The 14,436-nt window shown below is 35.3% G+C and overlaps 1 long non-coding RNA gene across 1 annotated transcript; it reads left to right on the top strand.

Moving 5' to 3' along the window:
- Nucleotides 1–7,898: 7,898 nt before the first annotated feature.
- On the top strand, nt 7,899–12,811 carry LOC148679554 (uncharacterized). The gene is made up of 3 exons (XR_015945126.1): nt 7,899–9,076; nt 9,450–10,313; nt 10,500–12,811. It is a non-coding gene; the product is annotated as an uncharacterized LOC148679554 (long non-coding RNA).
- The last annotated feature ends 1,625 nt before the right edge of the window (nt 12,812–14,436 follow it).

Raw genomic sequence — 14,436 nt, 5'->3', positions numbered from 1 at the left:
AAAACAAAAAGAATAATGCATTTTAGTAGCTGGATCTGGTTTTATCACATTCTGAATTGAACGTTGAAAATGAGCTGTTCTCAGCCAGCAGAGGTCCAAATAAGCAGTAATGCAAACTCAGTCAGAGACATAGATTTTCACTTGCAACTTGCTTTAACATGTTTACCAGTGCATGAAATGTTGTCTAAAACAAAAAGAATGATGCATTTTTGTTGCTGGATCTGGTTTTATCACATTCTGATTTGAAGGTTGAAAATGAGCTTTTCAAAGCCAGCAGAGGTCAAAATAAGCAGTAATGCAAACTCAGTCATAGACATAGATATTCACTTGCAACTTGCTTTAACATGTTTAACAGTGCATGAAATGTTGTCTAAAACAAAAAGAAAATGCTTTTTAGTGGCTGGATCTGGTTTTATCACATTCTGAATTGAACGTTGAAAATGAGCTTTTCAGAGCCAGCAGAGGTCAAAATAAGCAGTAATGCAAACTCAGTCAGAGACATAGATTTTCACTTGCAACTTGCTTTAACATGTTTAACAGTGCATGAAATATTGTCTAAAACAAAAAGAATGATGCATTTTAGTAGCTGGATCTGGTTTTATAACATTCTGAATTGAACGTTGAAAATGAGCTTTTCAGAGCCAGCAGAGGTCAAAACAAGCAGTAATGCAAACTCAGTCAGAGACATAGATTTTCACTTGCAACTTTCTTAAACATATTTAACAGTGCATGAAATGTTGTCTAAAGCAAAAAGAAAATGCTTTTTAGTGGCTGGATCTGGTTTTATCACATTCTGAATTAAACGTTGAAAATGAGCTTTTCAGAGCCAGCAGAGGTCAAAATAAGCAGTAATGCAAACTCAGTCATAGACATAGATTTTCTCTTGCAACTTTCTTAAACATATTTAACAGTGCATGAAATGTTGTCTAAAACAAAAAGAAAATGCTTTTTAGTGGCAGGATCTGGTTTTATCACATTCTGAATTGAACGTTGAAAATAAGCTTTTCAGAGCCAGCAGAGGTCAAAATAAGCAGTAATGCAAACTCAGTCAGAGACATAGATTTTCACTTGCAACTTGCTTTAACATGTTTAACAGTGCATGAAATGTTGTCTAAAACAAAAAGAATGATGCATTTTTGTGGCTGGATCTGGTTTTATCACATTCTGAATTGAACGTTGAAAATGAGCTGTTCTCAGCCAGCAGAGGTCAAAATAAGCAGTAATGCAAACTCAGTCAGAGACATAGATTTTCACTTGCAACTTGCTTTAACATGTTTAACAGTGCATGAAATGTTGTCTAAAACAAAAAGAATGATGCATTTTAGTAGCTGGATCTGGTTTTATCACATTCTGCATTGGACGTTGAAAATGAGCTTTACTCAGCCAGCAGAGGTCAAAACAAGCAGTAATGCAAACTCAGTCAGAGACATAGATTTTCACTTGCAACTTGCTTTAACATGTTTAACAGTGCATGAAATGTTGTCTAAAACAAAAAGAAAATGCTTTTTAGTGGCTGGATCTGGTTTTATCACATTCTGAATTGAACGTTGAAAATGAGCTTTTCAGAGCCAGCAGAGGTCAAAATAAGCAGTAATGCAAACTCAGTCAGAGACATAGATTTTCACTTGCAACTTGCTTTAACATGTTTAACAGTGCATGAAATGTTGTCTAAAACAAAACGAATGATGCATTTTTGTGGCTGGATCTGGTTTTATCACATTCTGAATTGAACGTTGAAAATGAGCTTTTCAGAGCCAGCAGAGGTCAAAATAAGCAGTAATGCAAACTCAGTCAGAGACATAGATTTTCACTTGCAACTTGCTTTAACATGTTTAACAGTGCATGAAATGTTGTCTAAAACAAAAAGAATGATGCATTTTAGTAGCTGGATCTGGTTTTATCACATTCTGCATTGGACGTTGAAAATGAGCTTTACTCAGCCAGCAGAGGTCAAAACAAGCAGTAATGCAAACTCAGTCAGAGACATAGATTTTCACTTGCAACTTGCTTTAACATGTTTAACAGTGCATGAAATGTTGTCTAAAACAAAAAGAATGATGCATTTTAGTAGCTGGATCTGGTTTTATCACATTCTGCATTGGACGTTGAAAATGAGCTTTACTCAGCCAGCAGAGGTCAAAACAAGCAGTAATGCAAACTCAGTCAGAGACATAGATTTTCACTTGCAACTTGCTTTAACATGTTTAACAGTGCATGAAATGTTGTCTAAAACAAAAAGAATAATGCATTTTAGTAGCTGGATCTGGTTTTATCACATTCTGCATTGGACGTTGAAAATGAGCTTTACTCAGCCAGCAGAGGTCAAAACAAGCAGTAATGCAAACTCAGTCAGAGACATAGATTTTCACTTGCAACTTTCTTAAACATATTTAACAGTGCATGAAATGTTGTCTAAAGCAAAAAGAAAATGCTTTTTAGTGGCTGGATCTGGTTTTATCACATTCTGAATTGAACGTTGAAAATTAGCTTTTCAGAGCCAGCAGAGGTCAAAATAAGCAGTAATGCAAACTCAGTCATAGACATAGATTTTCACTTGCAACTTTCTTAAACATATTTAACAGTGCATGAAATGTTGTCTAAAACAAAAAGAAAATGCTTTTTAGTGGCTGGATCTGGTTTTATCACATTCTGAAATGAACGTTGAAAATGAGCTTTTCAGAGCCAGCAGAGGTCAAAATAAGCAGTAATGTAAACTCAGTCAGAGACATAGATTTTCACTTGCAACTTGCTTTAACATGTTTAACAGTGCATGAAATGTTGTCTAAAACAAAAAGAATGATGCATTTTTGTGGCTGGATCTGGGTTGATCACATTCTGCATTGGACGTTGAAAATGAGCTTTACTCAGCCAGCAGAGGTCAAAATAAGCAGTAATGCAAACTCAGTCAGAGACATAGATTTTCACTTGCAACTTTCTTACACATATTTAACAGTGCATGAAATGTTGTCTAAAACAAAAAGAATGATGCATTTTTGTGGCTGGATCTGGTTTTATCACATTCTGAATTGAACGTTGAAAATGAGCTGTTCTCAGCCAGCAGAGGTCCAAATAAGCAGTAATGCAAACTCAGTCAGAGACATAGATTTTCACTTGCAACTTGCTTTAACATGTTTACCAGTGCATGAAATGTTGTCTAAAACAAAAAGAATGATGCATTTTTGTTGCTGGATCTGGTTTTATCACATTCTGATTTGAAGGTTGAAAATGAGCTTTTCAAAGCCAGCAGAGGTCAAAATAAGCAGTAATGCAAACTCAGTCATAGACATAGATATTCACTTGCAACTTGCTTTAACATGTTTAACAGTGCATGAAATGTTGTCTAAAACAAAAAGAAAATGCTTTTTAGTGGCTGGATCTGGTTTTATCACATTCTGAATTGAACGTTGAAAATTAGCTTTTCAGAGCCAGCAGAGGTCAAAATAAGCAGTAATGCAAACTCAGTCAGAGACATAGATTTTCACTTGCAACTTGCTTTAACATGTTTAACAGTGCATGAAATATTGTCTAAAACAAAAAGAATGATGCATTTTAGTAGCTGGATCTGGTTTTATAACATTCTGCATTGGATGTTGAAAATGAGCTTTACTCAGCCAGCAGAGGTCAAAACAAGCAGTAATGCAAACTCAGTCAGAGACATAGATTTTCACTTGCAACTTTCTTAAACATATTTAACAGTGCATGAAATGTTGTCTAAAGCAAAAAGAAAATGCTTTTTAGTGGCTGGATCTGGTTTTATCACATTCTGAATTGAACGTTGAAAATGAGCTTTTCAGAGCCAGCAGAGGTCAAAATAAGCAGTAATGCAAACTCAGTCATAGACATAGATTTTCACTTGCAACTTTCTTAAACATATTTAACAGTGCATGAAATGTTGTCTAAAACAAAAAGAAAATGCTTTTTAGTGGCTGGATCTGGTTTTATCACATTCTGAATTGAACGTTGAAAATGAGCTTTTCAGAGCCAGCAGAGGTCAAAATAAGCAGTAATGCAAACTCAGTCAGAGACATAGATTTTCACTTGCAACTTGCTTTAACATGTTTAACAGTGCATGAAATGTTGTCTAAAACAAAACGAATGATGCATTTTTGTGGCTGGATCTGGTTTTATCACATTTTGAATTGAACGTTGAAAGTGAGCTGTTCTCAGCCAGCAGAGGTCAAAATAAGCAGTAATGCAAACTCAGTCAGAGACATAGATTTTCACTTGCAACTTGCTTTAACATGTTTAACAGTGCATGAAATGTTGTCTAAAACAAAAAGAATGATGCATTTTAGTAGCTGGATCTGGTTTTATCACATTCTGCATTGGACGTTGAAAATGAGCTTTACTCAGCCAGCAGAGGTCAAAACAAGCAGTAATGCAAACTCAGTCAGAGACATAGATTTTCACTTGCAACTTGCTTTAACATGTTTAACAGTGCATGAAATGTTGTCTAAAACAAAAAGAATGATGCATTTTAGTAGCTGGATCTGGTTTTATCACATTCTGCATTGGACGTTGAAAATGAGCTTTACTCAGCCAGCAGAGGTCAAAACAAGCAGTAATGCAAACTCAGTCAGAGACATAGATTTTCACTTGCAACTTGCTTTAACATGTTTAACAGTGCATGAAATGTTGTCTAAAACAAAAAGAATAATGCATTTTAGTAGCTGGATCTGGTTTTATCACATTCTGAATTGAACGTTGAAAATGAGCTGTTCTCAGCCAGCAGAGGTCCAAATAAGCAGTAATGCAATCTCAGTCAGAGACATAGATTTTCACTTGCAACTTGCTTTAACATGTTTACCAGTGCATGAAATGTTGTCTAAAACAAAAAGAATGATGCATTTTTGTTGCTGGATCTGGTTTTATCACATTCTGATTTGAAGGTTGAAAATGAGCTTTTCAAAGCCAGCAGAGGTCAAAATAAGCAGTAATGCAAACTCAGTCATAGACATAGATATTCACTTGCAACTTGCTTTAACATGTTTAACAGTGCATGAAATGTTGTCTAAAACAAAAAGAAAATGCTTTTTAGTGGCTGGATCTGGTTTTATCACATTCTGAATTGAACGTTGAAAATGAGCTTTTCAGAGCCAGCAGAGGTCAAAATAAGCAGTAATGCAAACTCAGTCAGAGACATAGATTTTCACTTGCAACTTGCTTTAACATGTTTAACAGTGCATGAAATATTGTCTAAAACAAAAAGAATGATGCATTTTAGTAGCTGGATCTGGTTTTATAACATTCTGAATTGAACGTTGAAAATGAGCTTTTCAGAGCCAGCAGAGGTCAAAACAAGCAGTAATGCAAACTCAGTCAGAGACATAGATTTTCACTTGCAACTTTCTTAAACATATTTACCAGTGCATGAAATGTTGTCTAAAGCAAAAAGAAAATGCTTTTTAGTGGCTGGATCTGGTTTTATCACATTCTGAATTAAACGTTGAAAATGAGCTTTTCAGAGCCAGCAGAGGTCAAAATAAGCAGTAATGCAAACTCAGTCATAGACATAGATTTTCACTTGCAACTTTCTTAAACATATTTAACAGTGCATGAAATGTTGTCTAAAACAAAAAGAAAATGCTTTTTAGTGGCAGGATCTGGTTTTATCACATTCTGAATTGAACGTTGAAAATAAGCTTTTCAGAGCCAGCAGAGGTCAAAATAAGCAGTAATGCAAACTCAGTCAGAGACATAGATTTTCACTTGCAACTTGCTTTAACATGTTTAACAGTGCATGAAATGTTGTCTAAAACAAAAAGAATGATGCATTTTTGTGGCTGGATCTGGTTTTATCACATTCTGAATTGAACGTTGAAAATGAGCTGTTCTCAGCCAGCAGAGGTCAAAATAAGCAGTAATGCAAACTCAGTCAGAGACATAGATTTTCACTTGCAACTTGCTTTAACATGTTTAACAGTGCATGAAATGTTGTCTAAAACAAAAAGAATGATGCATTTTAGTAGCTGGATCTGGTTTTATCACATTCTGCATTGGACGTTGAAAATGAGCTTTACTCAGCCAGCAGAGGTCAAAACAAGCAGTAATGCAAACTCAGTCAGAGACATAGATTTTCACTTGCAACTTGCTTTAACATGTTTAACAGTGCATGAAATGTTGTCTAAAACAAAAAGAAAATGCTTTTTAGTGGCTGGATCTGGTTTTATCACATTCTGAATTGAACGTTGAAAATGAGCTTTTCAGAGCCAGCAGAGGTCAAAATAAGCAGTAATGCAAACTCAGTCAGAGACATAGATTTTCACTTGCAACTTGCTTTAACATGTTTAACAGTGCATGAAATGTTGTCTAAAACAAAAAGAATGATGCATTTTAGTAGCTGGATCTGGTTTTATTACATTCTGCATTGGACGTTGAAAATGAGCTTTACTCAGCCAGCAGAGGTCAAAACAAGCAGTAATGCAAACTCAGTCAGAGACATAGATTTTCACTTGCAACTTGCTTTAACATGTTTAACAGTGCATGAAATGTTGTCTAAAATAAAAAGAATGATGCATTTTAGTAGCTGGATCTGATTTTATCACATTCTGCATTGGACGTTGAAAATGAGCTTTACTCAGCCAGCAGAGGTCAAAACAAGCAGTAATGCAAACTCAATCAGAGACATAGATTTTCACTTGCAACTTTCTTAAACATATTTAACAGTGCATGAAATGTTGTCTAAAGCAAAAAGAAAATGCTTTTTAGTGGCTGGATCTGGTTTTATCACATTCTGAATTGAACGTTGAAAATGAACTGTTCTCAGCCAGCAGAGGTCAAAATAAGCAGTATTGCAAACTCAGTCAGAGACATAGATTTTCACTTGCAACTTGCTTTAACATGTTTAACAGTGCATGAAATGTTGTCTAAAACAAAAAGAATGATGCATTTTAGTAGCTGGATCTAGTTTTATCACATTCTGCATTGGACGTTGAAAATGAGCTTTACTCAGCCAGCAGAGGTCAAAACAAGCAGTAATGCAAACTCAATCAGAGACATAGATTTTCACTTGCAACTTTCTTAAACATATTTAACAGTGCATGAAATGTTGTCTAAAGCAAAAAGAAAATGCTTTTTAGTGGCTGGATCTGGTTTTATCACATTCTGAATTGAACGTTGAAAATGAGCTTTTCAGGGCCAGCAGAGGTCAAAATAAGCAGTAATGCAAACTCAGTCATAGACATAGATTTTCACTTGCAACTTTCTTAAACATATTTAACAGTATATGAAATGTTGTCTAAATCAAAAAGAAAATGCTTTTTAGTGGCTGGATCTGGTTTTATCACATTCTGAATTGAACGTTGAAAATGAGCTTTTCAGAGCCAGCAGAGGTCAAATCACAGTAATGCAAACTCAGTCAGAGACATAGATTTTCACTTGCAACTTGCTTTAACATGTTTAACAGTGCATGAAATGTTGTCTAAAACAAAAAGAATGATGCATTTTAGTAGCTGGATCTGGTTTTATCACATTCTGCATTGGACGTTGAAAATGAGCTTTGCTCAGCCAGCAGAGGTCAAAACAAGCAGTAATGCAAACTCAGTCAGAGACATAGATTTTCACTTGCAACTTTCTTAAACATATTTAACAGTGCATGAGATGTTGTCTAAAGCAAAAAGAAAATGCTTTTTAGTGGCTGGATCTGGTTTTATCACATTCTGAATTGAACGTTGAAAATGAGCTTTTCAGAGCCAGCAGAGGTCAAAATAAGCAGTAATGCAAACTCAGTCAGAGACATAGATTTTCACTTGCAACTTGCTTTAACATGTTTAACAGTGCATGAAATGTTTTCTAAAACAAAAAGAATAATGCATTTTTGTGGCTGGATCTGGTTTTATCACATTCTGAATTGAACGTTGAAAATGAGCTGTTCTCAGCCAGCAGAGGTCAAAATAAGCAGTAATGCAAACTCAGTCAGAGACATAGATTTTCACTTGCAACTTGCTTTAACATGTTTAACAGTGCATGAAATGTTGTCTAAAACAAAAAGAATGATGCATTTTAGTAGCTGGATCTGGTTTTATCACATTCTGAATTGAACGTTGAAAATGAGCTGTTCTCAGCCAGCAGAGGTCAAAATAAGCAGTAATGCAAACTCAGTCAGAGACATAGATTTTCACTTGCAACTTGCTTTAACATGTTTAACAGTGCATGAAATGTTGTCTAAAACAAAACGAATGATGCATTTTTGTGGCTGGATCTGGTTTTATCACATTCTGAATTGAACGTTGAAAATGAGCTTTTCAGAGCCAGCAGAGGTCAAAATAAGCAGTAATGCAAACTCAGTCAGAGACATAGATTTTCACTTGCAACTTGCTTTAACATGTTTAACAGTGCATGAAATGTTGTCTAAAACAAAAAGAATGATGCATTTTAGTAGCTGGATCTGGTTTTATCACATTCTGCATTGGACGTTGAAAATGAGCTTTACTCAGCCAGCAGAGGTCAAAATAAGCAGTAATGCAAACTCAGTCAGAGACATAGATTTTCAATTGCACCTTTCTTAAACATATTTAACAGTGCATGAAATGTTGTCTAAAACAAAAAGAAAATGCTTTTTAGTGGCTGGATCTGGTTTTATCACATTCTGAATTGAACGTTGAAAATGAGCTTTTCAGAGCCAGCAGAGGTCAAAATAAGCAGTAATGCAAACTCAGTCAGAGACATAGATTTTCACTTGCAACTTGCTTTAACATGTTTAACAGTGCATGAAATGTTGTCTAAAACAAAACGAATGATGCATTTTTGTGGCTGGATCTGGTTTTATCACATTCTGAATTGAACGTTGAAAATGAGCTTTTCAGAGCCAGCAGAGGTCAAAATAAGCAGTAATGCAAACTCAGTCAGAGACATAGATTTTCACTTGCAACTTGCTTTAACATGTTTAACAGTGCATGAAATGTTGTCTAAAACAAAACGAATGATGCATTTTTGTGGCTGGATCTGGTTTTATCACATTCTGAATTGAACGTTGAAAATGAGCTGTTCTCAGCCAGCAGAGGTCAAAATAAGCAGTAATGCAAACTCAGTCAGAGACATAGATTTTCACTTGCAACTTGCTTTAACATGTTTAACAGTGCATGAAATGTTGTGTAAAACAAAAAGAATTATGCATTTTTGTGGCTGGATCTGGTTTTATCACATTCTGAATTGAACGTTGAAAATGAGCTTTTCAGAGCCAGCAGAGGACAAAATAAGCAGTAATGCAAACTCAGTCAGAGACATAGATTTTCACTTGCAACTTGCTTTAACATGTTTAACAGGGCATGAAATGTTGTCTAAAACAAAAAGAATGATGCATTTTAGTAGCTGGATCTGGTTTTATCACATTCTGCATTGGACGTTGAAAATGAGCTTTACTCAGCCAGCAAAGGTCAAAACAAGCAGTAATGCAAACTCAGTCAGAGACATAGATTTTCACTTGCAACTTTCTTAAACAAGTTTAACAGTGCATGAAATGTTGTCTAAAACAAAAAGAATGATGCATTTTTGTGGCTGGATCTGGTTTTATCACATTCTGAATTGAACGTTGAAAATGAGCTGTTCTCAGCCAGCAGAGGTCAAAATAAGCAGTAATTCAAACTCAGTCAGAGACATAGATTTTCACTTGCAACTTGCTTTAACATGTTTAACAGTGCATGAAATGTTGTCTAAAACAAAAAGAATGATGCATTTTAGTAGCTGGATCTAGTTTTATCACATTCTGCATTGGACGTTGAAAATGAGCTTTACTCAGCCAGCAGAGGTCAAAACAAGCAGTAATGCAAACTCAGTCAGAGACATAGATTTTCACTTGCAACTTTCTTAAACATATTTAACAGTGCATGAAATGTTGTCTAAAGCAAAAAGAAAATGCTTTTTAGTGGCTGGATCTGGTTTTATCACATTCTGAATTGAACGGTGAAAATGAGCTTTACAGAGCCAGCAGAGGTCAAAATAAGCAGTAATGCAAACTCAGTCATAGACATAGATTTTCACTTGCAACTTTCTTAAACATATTTAACAGTATATGAAATGTTGTCTAAATCAAAAAGAAAATGCTTTTTAGTGTCTGGATCTGGTTTTATCACATTCTGATTTGAACGTTGAAAATGAGCTTTTCAGAGCCAGCAGAGGTCAAAACAAGCAGTAATGCAAACTCAGTCAGAGACATAGATTTTCACTTGCAACTTTCTTAAACATATTTAACAGTGCATGAAATGTTGTCTAAAGCAAAAAGAAAATGCTTTTTAGTGGCTGGATCTGGTTTTATCACATTCTGAATTGAACGTTGAAAATGAGCTTTTCAGAGCCAGCAGAGGTCAAAATAAGCAGTAATGCAAACTCAGTCATAGACATAGATTTTCACTTGCAACTTTCTTAAACATATTTAACAGTGCATGAAATGTTGTCTAAAACAAAAAGAAAATGCTTTTTAGTGGCAGGATCTGGTTTTATCACATTCTGAATTGAACGTTGAAAATGAGCTTTTCAGAGCCAGCAGAGGTCAAAATAAGCAGTAATGCAAACTCAGTCAGAGACATAGATTTTCACTTGCAACTTGCTTTAACATGTTTAACAGTGCATGAAATGTTGTCTAAAACAAAAAGAATGATGCATTTTTGTGGCTGGATCTGGTTTTATCACATTCTGAATTGAACGTTGAAAATGAGCTGTTCTCAGCCAGCAGAGGTCAAAATAAGCAGTAATGCAAACTCAGTCAGAGACATAGATTTTCACTTGCAACTTGCTTTAACATGTTTAACAGTGCATGAAATGTTGTCTAAAACAAAAAGAATGATGCATTTTAGTAGCTGGATCTGGTTTTATCACATTCTGCATTGGACGTTGAAAATGAGCTTTACTCAGCCAGCAGAGGTCAAAACAAGCAGTAATGCAAACTCAGTCAGAGACATAGATTTTCACTTGCACCTTTCTTAAACATATTTAACAGTGCATGAAATGTTGTCTAAAACAAAAAGAAAATGCTTTTTAGTGGCTGGATCTGGTTTTATCACATTCTGAATTGAACGTTGAAAATGAGCTTTTCAGAGCCAGCAGAGGTCAAAATAAGCAGTAATGCAAACTCAGTCAGAGACATAGATTTTCACTTGCAACTTGCTTTAACATGTTTAACAGTGCATGAAATGTTGTCTAAAACAAAACGAATGATGCATTTTTGTGGCTGGATCTGGTTTTATCACATTCTGAATTGAACGTTGAAAATGAGCTTTTCAGAGCCAGCAGAGGTCAAAATAAGCAGTAATGCAAACTCAGTCAGAGACATAGATTTTCACTTGCAACTTGCTTTAACATGTTTAACAGTGCATGAAATGTTGTCTAAAACAAAAAGAATGATGCATTTTAGTAGCTGGATCTGGTTTTATCACATTCTGCATTGGACGTTGAAAATGAGCTTTACTCAGCCAGCAGAGGTCAAAACAAGCAGTAATGCAAACTCAGTCAGAGACATAGATTTTCACTTGCAACTTGCTTTAACATGTTTAACAGTGCATGAAATGTTGTCTAAAACAAAAAGAATGATGCATTTTAGTAGCTGGATCTGGTTTTATCACATTCTGCATTGGACGTTGAAAATGAGCTTTACTCAGCCAGCAGAGGTCAAAACAAGCAGTAATGCAAACTCAGTCAGAGACATAGATTTTCACTTGCAACTTGCTTTAACATGTTTAACAGTGCATGAAATGTTGTCTAAAACAAAAAGAATAATGCATTTTAGTAGCTGGATCTGGTTTTATCACATTCTGCATTGGACGTTGAAAATGAGCTTTACTCAGCCAGCAGAGGTCAAAACAAGCAGTAATGCAAACTCAGTCAGAGACATAGATTTTCACTTGCAACTTTCTTAAACATATTTAACAGTGCATGAAATGTTGTCTAAAACAAAACGAATGATGCATTTTTGTGGCTGGATCTGGTTTTATCACATTCTGAATTGAACGTTGAAAATGAGCTTTTCAGAGCCAGCAGAGGTCAAAATAAGCAGTAATGCAAACTCAGTCAGAGACATAGATTTTCACTTGCAACTTGCTTTAACATGTTTAACAGTGCATAAAATGTTGTCTAAAACAAAAAGAATGATGCATTTTAGTAGCTGGATCTGGTTTTATCACATTCTGCATTGGACGTTGAAAATGAGCTTTACTCAGCCAGCAGAGGTCAAAATAAGCAGTAATGCAAACTCAGTCAGAGACATAGATTTTCAATTGCACCTTTCTTAAACATATTTAACAGTGCATGAAATGTTGTCTAAAACAAAAAGAAAATGCTTTTTAGTGGCTGGATCTGGTTTTATCACATTCTGAATTGAACGTTGAAAATGAGCTTTTCAGAGCCAGCAGAGGTCAAAATAAGCAGTAATGCAAACTCAGTCAGAGACATAGATTTTCACTTGCAACTTGCTTTAACATGTTTAACAGTGCATGAAATGTTGTCTAAAACAAAACGAATGATGCATTTTTGTGGCTGGATCTGGTTTTATCACATTCTGAATTGAACGTTGAAAATGAGCTTTTCAGAGCCAGCAGAGGTCAAAATAAGCAGTAATGCAAACTCAGTCAGAGACATAGATTTTCACTTGCAACTTGCTTTAACATGTTTAACAGTGCATGAAATGTTGTCTAAAACAAAACGAATGATGCATTTTTGTGGCTGGATCTGGTTTTATCACATTCTGAATTGAACGTTGAAAATGAGCTGTTCTCAGCCAGCAGAGGTCAAAATAAGCAGTAATGCAAACTCAGTCAGAGACATAGATTTTCACTTGCAACTTGCTTTAACATGTTTAACAGTGCATGAAATGTTGTCTAAAACAAAAAGAATGATGCATTTTAGTAGCTGGATCTGGTTTTATCACATTCTGCATTGGACGTTGAAAATGAGCTTTACTCAGCCAGCAAAGGTCAAAACAAGCAGTAATGCAAACTCAGTCAGAGACATAGATTTTCACTTGCAACTTTCTTAAACAAGTTTAACAGTGCATGAAATGTTGTCTAAAACAAAAAGAATGATGCATTTTAGTAGCTGGATCTAGTTTTATCACATTCTGCATTGGACGTTGAAAATGAGCTTTACTCAGCCAGCAGAGGTCAAAACAAGCAGTAATGCAAACTCAGTCAGAGACATAGATTTTCACTTGCAACTTTCTTAAACATATTTAACAGTGCATGAAATGTTGTCTAAAGCAAAAAGAAAATGCTTTTTAGTGGCTGGATCTGGTTTTATCACATTCTGAATTGAACGGTGAAAATGAGCTTTTCAGAGCCAGCAGAGGTCAAAACAAGCAGTAATGCAAACTCAGTCATAGACATAGATTTTCACTTGCAACTTTCTTAAACATATTTAACAGTATATGAAATGTTGTCTAAATCAAAAAGAAAATGCTTTTTAGTGGCTGGATCTGGTTTTATCACATTCTGATTTGAACGTTGAAAATGAGCTTTTCAGAGCCAGCAGAGGTCAAAACAAGCAGTAATGCAAACTCAGTCAGAGACATAGATTTTCACTTGCAACTTTCTTAAACATATTTAACAGTGCATGAAATGTTGTCTAAAGCAAAAAGAAAATGCTTTTTAGTGGCTGGATCTGGTTTTATCACATTCTGAATTGAACGTTGAAAATGAGCTTTTCAGAGCCAGCAGAGGTCAAAATAAGCAGTAATGCAAACTCAGTCATAGACATAGATTTTCACTTGCAACTTTCTTAAACATATTTAACAGTGCATGAAATGTTGTCTAAAACAAAAAGAAAATGCTTTTTAGTGGCAGGATCTGGTTTTATCACATTCTGAATTGAACGTTGAAAATGAGCTTTTCAGAGCCAGCAGAGGTCAAAATAAGCAGTAATGCAAACTCAGTCAGAGACATAGATTTTCACTTGCAACTTGCTTTAACATGTTTAACAGTGCATGAAATGTTGTCTAAAACAAAAAGAATGATGTATTTTTGTGGCTGGATCTGGTTTTATCACATTCTGAATTGAACGTTGAAAATGAGCTGTTCTCAGCCAGCAGAGGTCAAAATAAGCAGTAATGCAAACTCAGTCAGAGACATAGATTTTCACTTGCAACTTGCTTTAACATGTTTAACAGTGCATGAAATGTTGTCTAAAACAAAAAGAATGATGCATTTTAGTAGCTGGATCTGGTTTTATCACATTCTGCATTGGACGTTGAAAATGAGCTTTACTCAGCCAGCAGAGGTCAAAACAAGCAGTAATGCAAACTCAGTCAGAGACATAGATTTTCACTTGCACCTTTCTTAAACATATTTAACAGTGCATGAAATGTTGTCTAAAACAAAAAGAAAATGCTTTTTAGTGGCTGGATCTGGTTTTATCACATTCTGAATTGAACGTTGAAAATGAGCTTTTCAGAGCCAGCAGAGGTCAAAATAAGCAGTAATGCAAACTCAGTCAGAGACATAGATTTTCACTTGC

This window comes from Danio rerio, chromosome 18 (genome assembly GCF_052040795.2).
Source record: "Danio rerio strain M-AB ecotype USA chromosome 18, GRCz13ab, whole genome shotgun sequence".
In the NCBI taxonomy this organism is placed as follows: Eukaryota; Metazoa; Chordata; class Actinopteri; order Cypriniformes; family Danionidae; genus Danio; species Danio rerio.
Note: the sequence above shows the minus strand (reverse complement) of the source record. Positions and strands in the feature narration are given on the sequence as shown.